At 44.3% G+C, this 8,701-nt stretch overlaps 1 pseudogene; it reads left to right on the top strand.

Annotated features, from left to right (window-relative positions):
* Positions 1-4,088: 4,088 nt before the first annotated feature.
* Positions 4,089-8,263, top strand: LOC102960909 (annotated as a pseudogene).
* The last annotated feature ends 438 nt before the right edge of the window (positions 8,264-8,701 follow it).

Raw genomic sequence — 8,701 nt, 5'->3', positions numbered from 1 at the left:
GTTTTAGTCTGCTTGTTAGAAGAAGCTAGATCCTGTTTCCCCTAGAGCTGAAGCTTTGAAGCACTCTATGATCATAGACTTGGTGCATGCCAGGGGTTTGTGCTGGCATTCTGGGGGAGGGGCCTGCTGCACTGATTCTCTGGTGGACATGCCCTTTGTGGAAATGCACCTGCACGACACAGGGGGATGGGGCTTTGTGTAAGCCTTCACTGGAGGGTACTGTGTTGCTCACTGAAGTCAGTCAGTGCTGATGGGTGGGGGGGATGGCATCGTTCTGTTCTCTCCTCCAGGGAGCAGGGAGTTCATGTCTGCCACCCTTCAGGAAGCCCCCCCAGAAAAGCACACAATGACCCCTCTTGTGTCCCTGGTTTCCATCAGATCTCTGACTTCACCCTGTCTGTGTCTAAGCTGTCTGTCTACCAGGCTGCACAGTACTCCCATGTTTCATCTCAGACATGCAGCTGGGTTTCAAAACTCCATATTTTAAGGATCTGTACAGCTCAGACTCATACTGAACCTCTGAGGGAGGATCTTGCCACACTGTGATCTGTGCTGGTTTGTCCCAGAAAACAGTTGCATGAATGCACACAGGTTTGCCATTTATGGTAAAGTGCAGCAAAAAGCTGGTACCAAGGTTTGCTGCCTTCAACCGGTGTCTTTGTTCCTATGCTAGTGAACAGGGCAGCACTTTGGTGGTGCTAGTTCTTTTGTTCTTGGAGATGCCATGCCACTACTCCCAAATACACTCCTAGAAAGGCAACTGTTTCAACCTGAGTGATCCAAGGGATCCTCAGACTACACTGTCTGCTCCTGGGTCTCCACCCTCCTTCCCTTCCAGAGCACTACTGAGCCTGCCAGGCAAGATCCCAGTGATGGTGCAGATTTCTAAAACTTCAGAATTTGAGCTCCACTGCTTATAAAAACTTGCAATAGTGAGCCCCTCTCCTTTGGTTTTGGGGAAGTGTTTTTCTTGTGCAATCCCCTGCGTGTGCTTTCTCTCTCTCTCTCTGTCTGGCTCCTCTCTCCATGACCAGGGCTCTCTCCCCTCTACAGCACCTGAAATTCTCCCCCCACCCCATCAACTTTCCATAGCTCCTATCTTCCATGATGTGCTGTTTTTCTGCCTCTAGTTGTGTAGTCTTTAGATTGATTTCTTGGGTATTCAGAATGATTTGATCCTTATCTAGCTGTGTTCAAGGGATAAGGTAAGCTTAGGGTTGCCCCTGCTCCTCTCCCATCTTAACTCCTTCTCTTGCAAATTATATATCTGATAAGGGGTTAATACCCCAAAGATATAATTAATGCATACTGTTTAACATCAAACCTCTCAAACAATATGATTAAAAAATGGGCAGAAGATGGGGCACCTGAGTGGCTCAGTCAGTTAAGCATCCAACTTCAGTTCAGGTCATGATCTCATGGTTCAGGGGTTAGAGCCCCGCATTGAGTTCTGTGCTGACAGCTCAGAGCTTGGAGCCTGCTTCAGATTCTGTGTCTTCTTCTCTCTCTGCCCCTCCCCAACCTGCACTCTCTCTCTCTCTTTCTCTCTCTCTCTCTCAAAAGTAACTAAACATTAAGAAAATTTAAAAAAATGGGCAGAGGATTTGAATAGACATTTTCCCATTGAAGCAGGCAAATAGCCAACACACAAATGAAAAGATGTTCAAAATCACTACTCATCAGGGAAATGCAAATCAAAATCACAATGAGATACCACCTCACACCTGTCAGAATGGCCAACATTAACAACTCAGGCAACAACAGATGTTGGCAAAGATGCAGAGAAAGAGGATCTCTTTTGCACTGCTGGTGGGAATGCAAACTGGTGCAGCCACTCTGGAAAAGAGTATGGAGGTTCCTCAAAAAATCAAAAATAGTACTATCCTATGACTCAGAGATTGCACTACTAGGTATTTATCCAAGGGATACAGGTATGCTGTTTTGAAGGGGCACATGCTATAAACCAAAGTAGTCCTAAGAGGAAAGTATATTGCAACACAGGTCTTCCTCAAGAAGAAAGAAAAGCCTCAAATACACAACCTAACCTTATACCTAAAGGAGTTAGAAAAGGAACAGAAAGCAAGGCCTAAAGCCAGGAGAAGGGAAATAATAAAGACTAGAGCAGAAATAAACAATATAGAAACAAACAAAACAAAATAAAACAACAAAATAACAGAAACAGATCAATGAAACTAAGCTGGTTATTAAAAAAAATTAATAAAATTGATAACCCCCAGCTAGACTTATCAAAAAGAAGAGAAATGACCCAAATAAATAAAATTGTGAATGAAAGAGGAGAGATAACAACCAACACCACGGAAATGCAAACAATTATAAGAGAATATTATGAACAATTATATGCCAACAAACTGGGAAATATGAAAGAAATGGATAAATTCCTGGAAACATACAACCTGCAAAAACTGAAACAAGAAGTAGAAAATTTGAACAGATGCATAATTAGCAAATAAATTGAATCAGTAATCAAAAATTTCCCAACAAACAACAGTCCAGAGCCAGATAGCTTCCCAGAGGAATTTTACCAAACATTTAAAGAAGAGTTAATACCTATTCTTCTCAAACTGTTCCAAAAAATAGAAATGAAAGGAAAACTTCCAAACTCATTCTACAAGCTTAGCATTACCTTAATTCCAAAACCAGACAAAGACCCCACTAAAAAGGAGAATTATAGACCAATATCCCTGATGAAACTGGATGCAAAAATTTTCAACAAAATACTAGCAAATTGAATTCAACAGTACATTAAAAGAATTATTCACAATGACCCAGTGGAACTTATTCCTGGGCTGCAGGGCTGGTTCAATATTTGCAAATCCATCAAGGTGATATACTCATTAGTAAAAGCAAAGAACAATATGATCTCAATAGATGCAGAAAAAGCATTTGACAAAATACACCATCCTTTCTTGATAAAAACCCTCAAGAAAACAGGGATAGGAGGAACATACTTCAACATCATAAAGGCCATATATGAAAGACCCATTTGGAATTCTCTCTCTCTCTCTCTGCCTCTCCCCCACTCACTTTCTCTCTCAAAATAAATAAACTTAAACAACAACAACAAAAATATTCTCTCTCTCCCTCTGCCCCCTCCCCAACTCGTGCAAGCACTGTCTCTAAAATTAAATCTTAAAAGTAAAATACAACTAAGGGGCACCTGGGTGGCTCAGTTGGTGAAGCATCTGACTTCAGCTCAGGTCATGATCTTGAGGTTCATGAGTTCTAGCCCTGAGTCAGGCTCTGTGCTGACACCTCAGAACCTGGAGCCTGCTTTGGATTCTGTGTTTCCCTCTCTCTCTGCCCCTCCGCTGCTTGCACCTCTGTCTCTGTCTCTGTCTCTGTCTCTCTGTCTCAAAAATAAATAAAACATTTTTTAAAATTTAATAAAAAATAAAAACACAATTGTGAATCCTCTCTTTTATTCCCCCTTTGCTTCTTTGTTTTGTTTTTTAAATTTCACATATGAGTGAAATCAATAAACAATGAGAAAAAGGGAGAGAGAGAGAAACAAAGAAATAGACTGTTAACAATACAGAACAGACTGATGGTTACCAGAGGGGAAGCCGGTGGGGGGATGGGTGAAATAGTTTGTGGGGATTAAGAATTACACTTGTGATGAGCACAGAGTGATGTATGGAACTGTTGAATCACTGTATTGTACACTTGAAACTAATATTACACAGTATATTAACTAAGTAGAATTTAAAACTTAAAAATTTTTTTTTAATGTTTATTTATTTTTGAGAGAGAAAGAGAGACAGAGTGTGAGATGGGGAGAGAAAGAGAAAGACACAGAATCCAAAGCAGGCTCCAGGCGCTGAGCTGTCAGCACTTAGCCAACGTGGGGCTTGAACTCACAAGCTACAAGATAATGACCTGAGCTGAAGTTGGATGCTTAACCGAGTGAGCTACACAGGCGCCCCTAAATTAAAACTTAAAAAAAAAAACCATAAAAGAGACACAAATTATATATATATATATATATATATATATATATATATATATATATATATATATAAAGTGCAACAACTTAGGAGCTTTATGAGTCTGATTGCAATATTCTTAGACACATTTCTACACCAAGGGGCTAACTAAAATCACTACAACCAGAGCGAGGCCAGTGAATGAAGCTGAGTGGATCGCAGGTCACGAGTCTCCCTATCTCCCATGGGCAGGACAGCATCTTCTCTAGACTCTGGTTTGGAGCTTCATCTAGAGGCCTCAGAATCCAACCCTGACCCTCCACCCAGGGAGACCCCGCAGGGATTCCTCCACTGTTGAATTGGAAACTGGTTGTGACCAATCACCCCCGCCCCCCCATCATTGAGGCAGGCAGGCACGGGGTGCTTCAAGGGAGTGGGACTAGTGCAGGGCTGACTTTGGGGGCATGGCCTGGGTCTCACCTTCCAGGTGACCTATGGTTGCCCGGTGGGTTCGTGGGTTCTTATGGACCCCTGCTCAGTAGACATTGACAGTTCGCCTACAACTGTGCCTGAATGAGGACCTGTGTTCCTGAACCGTGGCGGACACACACAGGTCACCTGCCACAAGTGGCAGGCGGCCAGTGTGGCGGAGCATCAGAGGAACTACCTGGAGGTCGCGTGCATGCGTGGTATAGGTTCCGCAGGTACCTGGAGAAAGGGAAGGAGAGGTTGCAGCGCGCAGTTGGGAGGGTCACCTCAGCACTTCTGCGATCTCTCCAGAGACTAGGGCTGTGCTCCCTGGAAGAGGGGAGGAAAATGGAATAGATGCCCGAATACCATAGGTCAGGGGTCGAGGGATTAAGCCTTGGCTGTTCAGATCCTCTGCCAGAAGAGTGACTAACTAGCCTAGAGGTCCAGCTCTTCTCTCAGAAACAATGAAGGGATCCAGTCCCCCAGGGATGGAGGAAGAAACCATCCATCCCTGCAATAACCAACTAGCAATACCCTCTGATTCTCTGTTAGCAGCTTTAAGAATTGTGGGGGACTTTCTCTCTCAGGCCTTGTTCTCTTCCCCATGTACTATGTGTTTGAACTTTTCTGAGTCACTCTGCTTCCACCCAGATCAGAACCAGAAATCCCTTTCTTCCCTCAGAGAGCTGTAGCCTCCTCATCTGTCCTGTCTTGTCTTCATCCTAGAACTTTTCAAGGAATAAGAAATGATCTCAGGTCCCTGTGTCCAGGCTGGCATCTGGGTTTTGTGCTCCCTTCCCCCACTTCAGTTGCCACATCCATTCTCAGGATAGTCACATGAATGCTGCTGGTGTGACCTATGACCAAAGCAAAATTTTTTTAATTTTCTGAGCCTTTTTCTCAGATTCCCCAAAGACACACATGACCTACCACCCCACCTCTGACATGAGGTGACCCTGAGGTTCTGGGCCTTGGGCTACCCTGCAGAGATCACTCTGACCTGGCAGCATGACAGGGAGGACCACATCCGGACACAGCGCTTGTGGACACCAGACTTTTGGGGGATGGGACCTTCCAGAAGGGGGCAGCTATGGTGATGCCTTCTGGAGAGGAGCAGAGATACATGTGCCACAGGCAGCATGGTGGAACTGCCTAAGCCCCTCATGCTGAGACAGGATAAGGGGGGAGACCTGGACATAGACCCTCTTCTCAGAGGAATCAGGAGCTCTTGTGGAGAACTCCAGCAGGGTGGGGGCTGATGCCTGGGGTCAGGGCCCTCACCTTCCTTCCCCTTCCCAAAGTCACTTCTCAGCTCTCCATCCCCATCATGGGCATCATTGCTGGTCTGGTTCTCCTTGGAGCTGTGGTCTGGCATTGAGATCTGGAGGAAGAAGAGCCCAGGTAGGGAAGAGGTGGGAGGATCTGAGTTTTTTGACTCCACTGAAGGGTTTCAAGTCCCAGTGGCAGATTGTCCTGCTTTGTTAATAGGAAGTACCATCCACATGCATGTGCTTGCTCACTCTGGAGCTGACTGCTAACACTCACACTTTTAGTAAATCACATGTGAATGTGAAGGGCAAATTTTCACCCTAATGAATCTGATGATGGGGACCTGATTCCCAACAGTCATAGGACAGAAGGGAATTCCCCTGCTGAGGACAGACTCCAGAAGTGCAGTTGGTCTGGTCCACACACATGGACTTTTCTTATGTTTTCTGATCCTGCCTTGGGTATGGTTAAGAGTTCTGGAAACTTTCCTGGGATCCAGGACTAGGGAGATTCCTTTAGGACATCATGGCTTTCCCCCTGGATTCTGTCATGATGTCTTCTTCCCATGGGAGGAAAAGGACTGAGCTACTCTCATGCTGCATGTAAGTATGGAGGGGGTGATCCCTGAAACCCTGGAATAGTGTAGACAGGACCCCATGGGGAGCTCACCCCCCACCATAGCTCCTCCTTTAGTCTCATCTCCCGTGGCTCTGATCAAGTCCTGTTTGTTCTACCCCAGGTGATGACAGTGCCCAGGGCTCTGATGTGTCTCTCACAATTCCTAAAGGTAAGGCCCTGAGAGACCTGAAGTGTGGGGTTGAGCAGAGGGGACACGACTGGGTTATGGGGATTCTTTGAGTGGGACATTTTTAGCATATGGTGGGCTGCTCATAATGTCAACACTTAAAGCGACTGACTTGAATTTGTTCATGATTATTTTCTTTCACAGTGTGAGCCAGCCACCTTGTGGGGGACTAAGTAATACAAGGTTAGTTCTCAATCCCACTCCCCATTGTGACTTCAGGAATCTCTGACTGCACTTTCTTTCAACAAAGTGTGTATGCTAAGTATGTGACTTAGCATAGTGAGAGGAGGTGGAGAGACTGGCCCAACACGCTGCCCACCACGACACCTCCCCACATTGACCTTTGCCCCTTTCTAATCTACTTTCTTGTTCTAGCAGAGGCAGGACTAGATGTCTCTATCTCTGTCTTAACTTCACATTGCACTGAGTTGCAACATTTTTTATATTGAAAATAGGAATCTGAATATAAATTTTTTTTTTTTCCACATTCTTATCATGGAGGGTTGCTTGATGGGTTATTTAAAAGAGATGATTCCTTAAATTTGAGAACAGAAATAAATGGAAGCACTGAGAACCTTCCAGAATACACATGTTTGCTGTGCTTCGTCTGTTGCATGTGGTTACAGGAGAGGTTGTGAGGCACCAGCATGGATGGGACTGTGACCAGTTGGTGCTCAGTGCATTTTGGGCTTTGACATGGTCACTCCTAAGCAGAGTCATTTTCTCTGCTCCTTTGTCCTTGTCTCTTCAGTGGAACTTTGTCCCACCAGGATCTGTGATGACAAGGACTGGGACATCACCCAGGCCTGTACTGTGTCCAGGACAGAGATATTTATGTGGCCACGTCAGCCTAAGGTCAGGCTTGGGTTAGGCCCTCAGCCCCCATCTTTGGATTTTTGATTTTTTTTTCTTTGTTTCCTTAAAGGATTGTGCCCATTCCTGCTCTTATTTTGAGCAACGGGGAACACTTATAGACTGTGTGGTTATGAGAGATCCAAACACCAAGAGCTCCTGAGGCTTTGGGTTTGTCACATATGTCACTGTGGAGAAGGTGGATGCAGCCATGAATGCAAGACCACACAAGTTGGATGTAAGAGTTGTAGAACCAAAGAGGGCTGTCTCCAGAGAAGATTCTCAAAGACCTGGTGCTCACTTAACTGTGAAAAAGATTTTTGTCAGTGGCATTAAAGAAGATACTGAAGGACATCATGTAAGAGATTATTTTGAACAGTATGGGAAAATTGAAGTGATTGAAATCATGACTGACCGAGGCCGTGGCAAAAAGAGAGACTTTGCTTTTGTAACGTTTGATGACCATGACTCAGTAGACAAGATTGTCTACAACACCATACTGCGAATGGTCACAACTGTGAAGTAAGGAAAGCTCTATCTAAGCAAGAGATGGCTGGTGCTTCATCCAGCAAGGAGATCGAAGTGGTTCTGGAAACTTTGGTGGTGGTCATGGAGGTGGTTTTGGTGGGAATGACAACCTGATAGTCTGTTATAGGATCCAGCTCTTGTCTACACCAGTTTATACTTACAAATAAGTGGAGTGGTATTGTAGGCCAGTGAAGTGACTACTCAAAATGTCTTTTCCCTGTGTTTGTTCTTACTAGATTTTAAAGATCCAGTCTGCACTGACATTTTATATTAATTTTTTATACTTCCTCATACTTGGATATATTTCTAAGGAAAGGATCCCTAACATTTATCCAGTTTTTTGTTGTTGTTGTTTATTTATTTTTGAAAGAGAGAGAGAGAGAGAGCGTGCACAAGCGGGGGAGGGGCAGAGATAGAAGTGGGACAAGGTATCTGAAGTGGGCTCTGCACTGACAGCAGTGAGCCCGAGGAGGGGCTCAAACCCATAAGCCATGATACCATGACTTGAGCCAAAGTGGTACACTCAACCAACTGAGCCACCCAGGTGCCCCTAACATTTATCAGTTTTTACATAACACCTCCAAAAAGCTTTTTTTTTTTTTTAATCTAGTTTCTTAGTTTAAAGATAGTTCTACTCAAATGTGGTCTACAAATAGCTGATCAGCAAATTGCTTAGTAGACTCAAGGGAATAATATAAACCCTTATATTTTGCTTATAAGGAAACCTTTGTAGAGCTTTCCAGTTTACTCTCACTCTCCAGTTCTCATGGTGGGCTAGTAACAAAACATTGTAGACTGGTATAGACTAGCATTGGCTCACAGACTACAAGTA

Source organism: Panthera tigris, chromosome B2 (genome assembly GCF_018350195.1).
Source record: "Panthera tigris isolate Pti1 chromosome B2, P.tigris_Pti1_mat1.1, whole genome shotgun sequence".
NCBI lineage: Eukaryota > Metazoa > Chordata > Mammalia > Carnivora > Felidae > Panthera > Panthera tigris.
The sequence above is the reverse complement of the archived record's forward strand: the minus strand, read 5'-3'. Positions and strand labels throughout refer to the sequence as shown.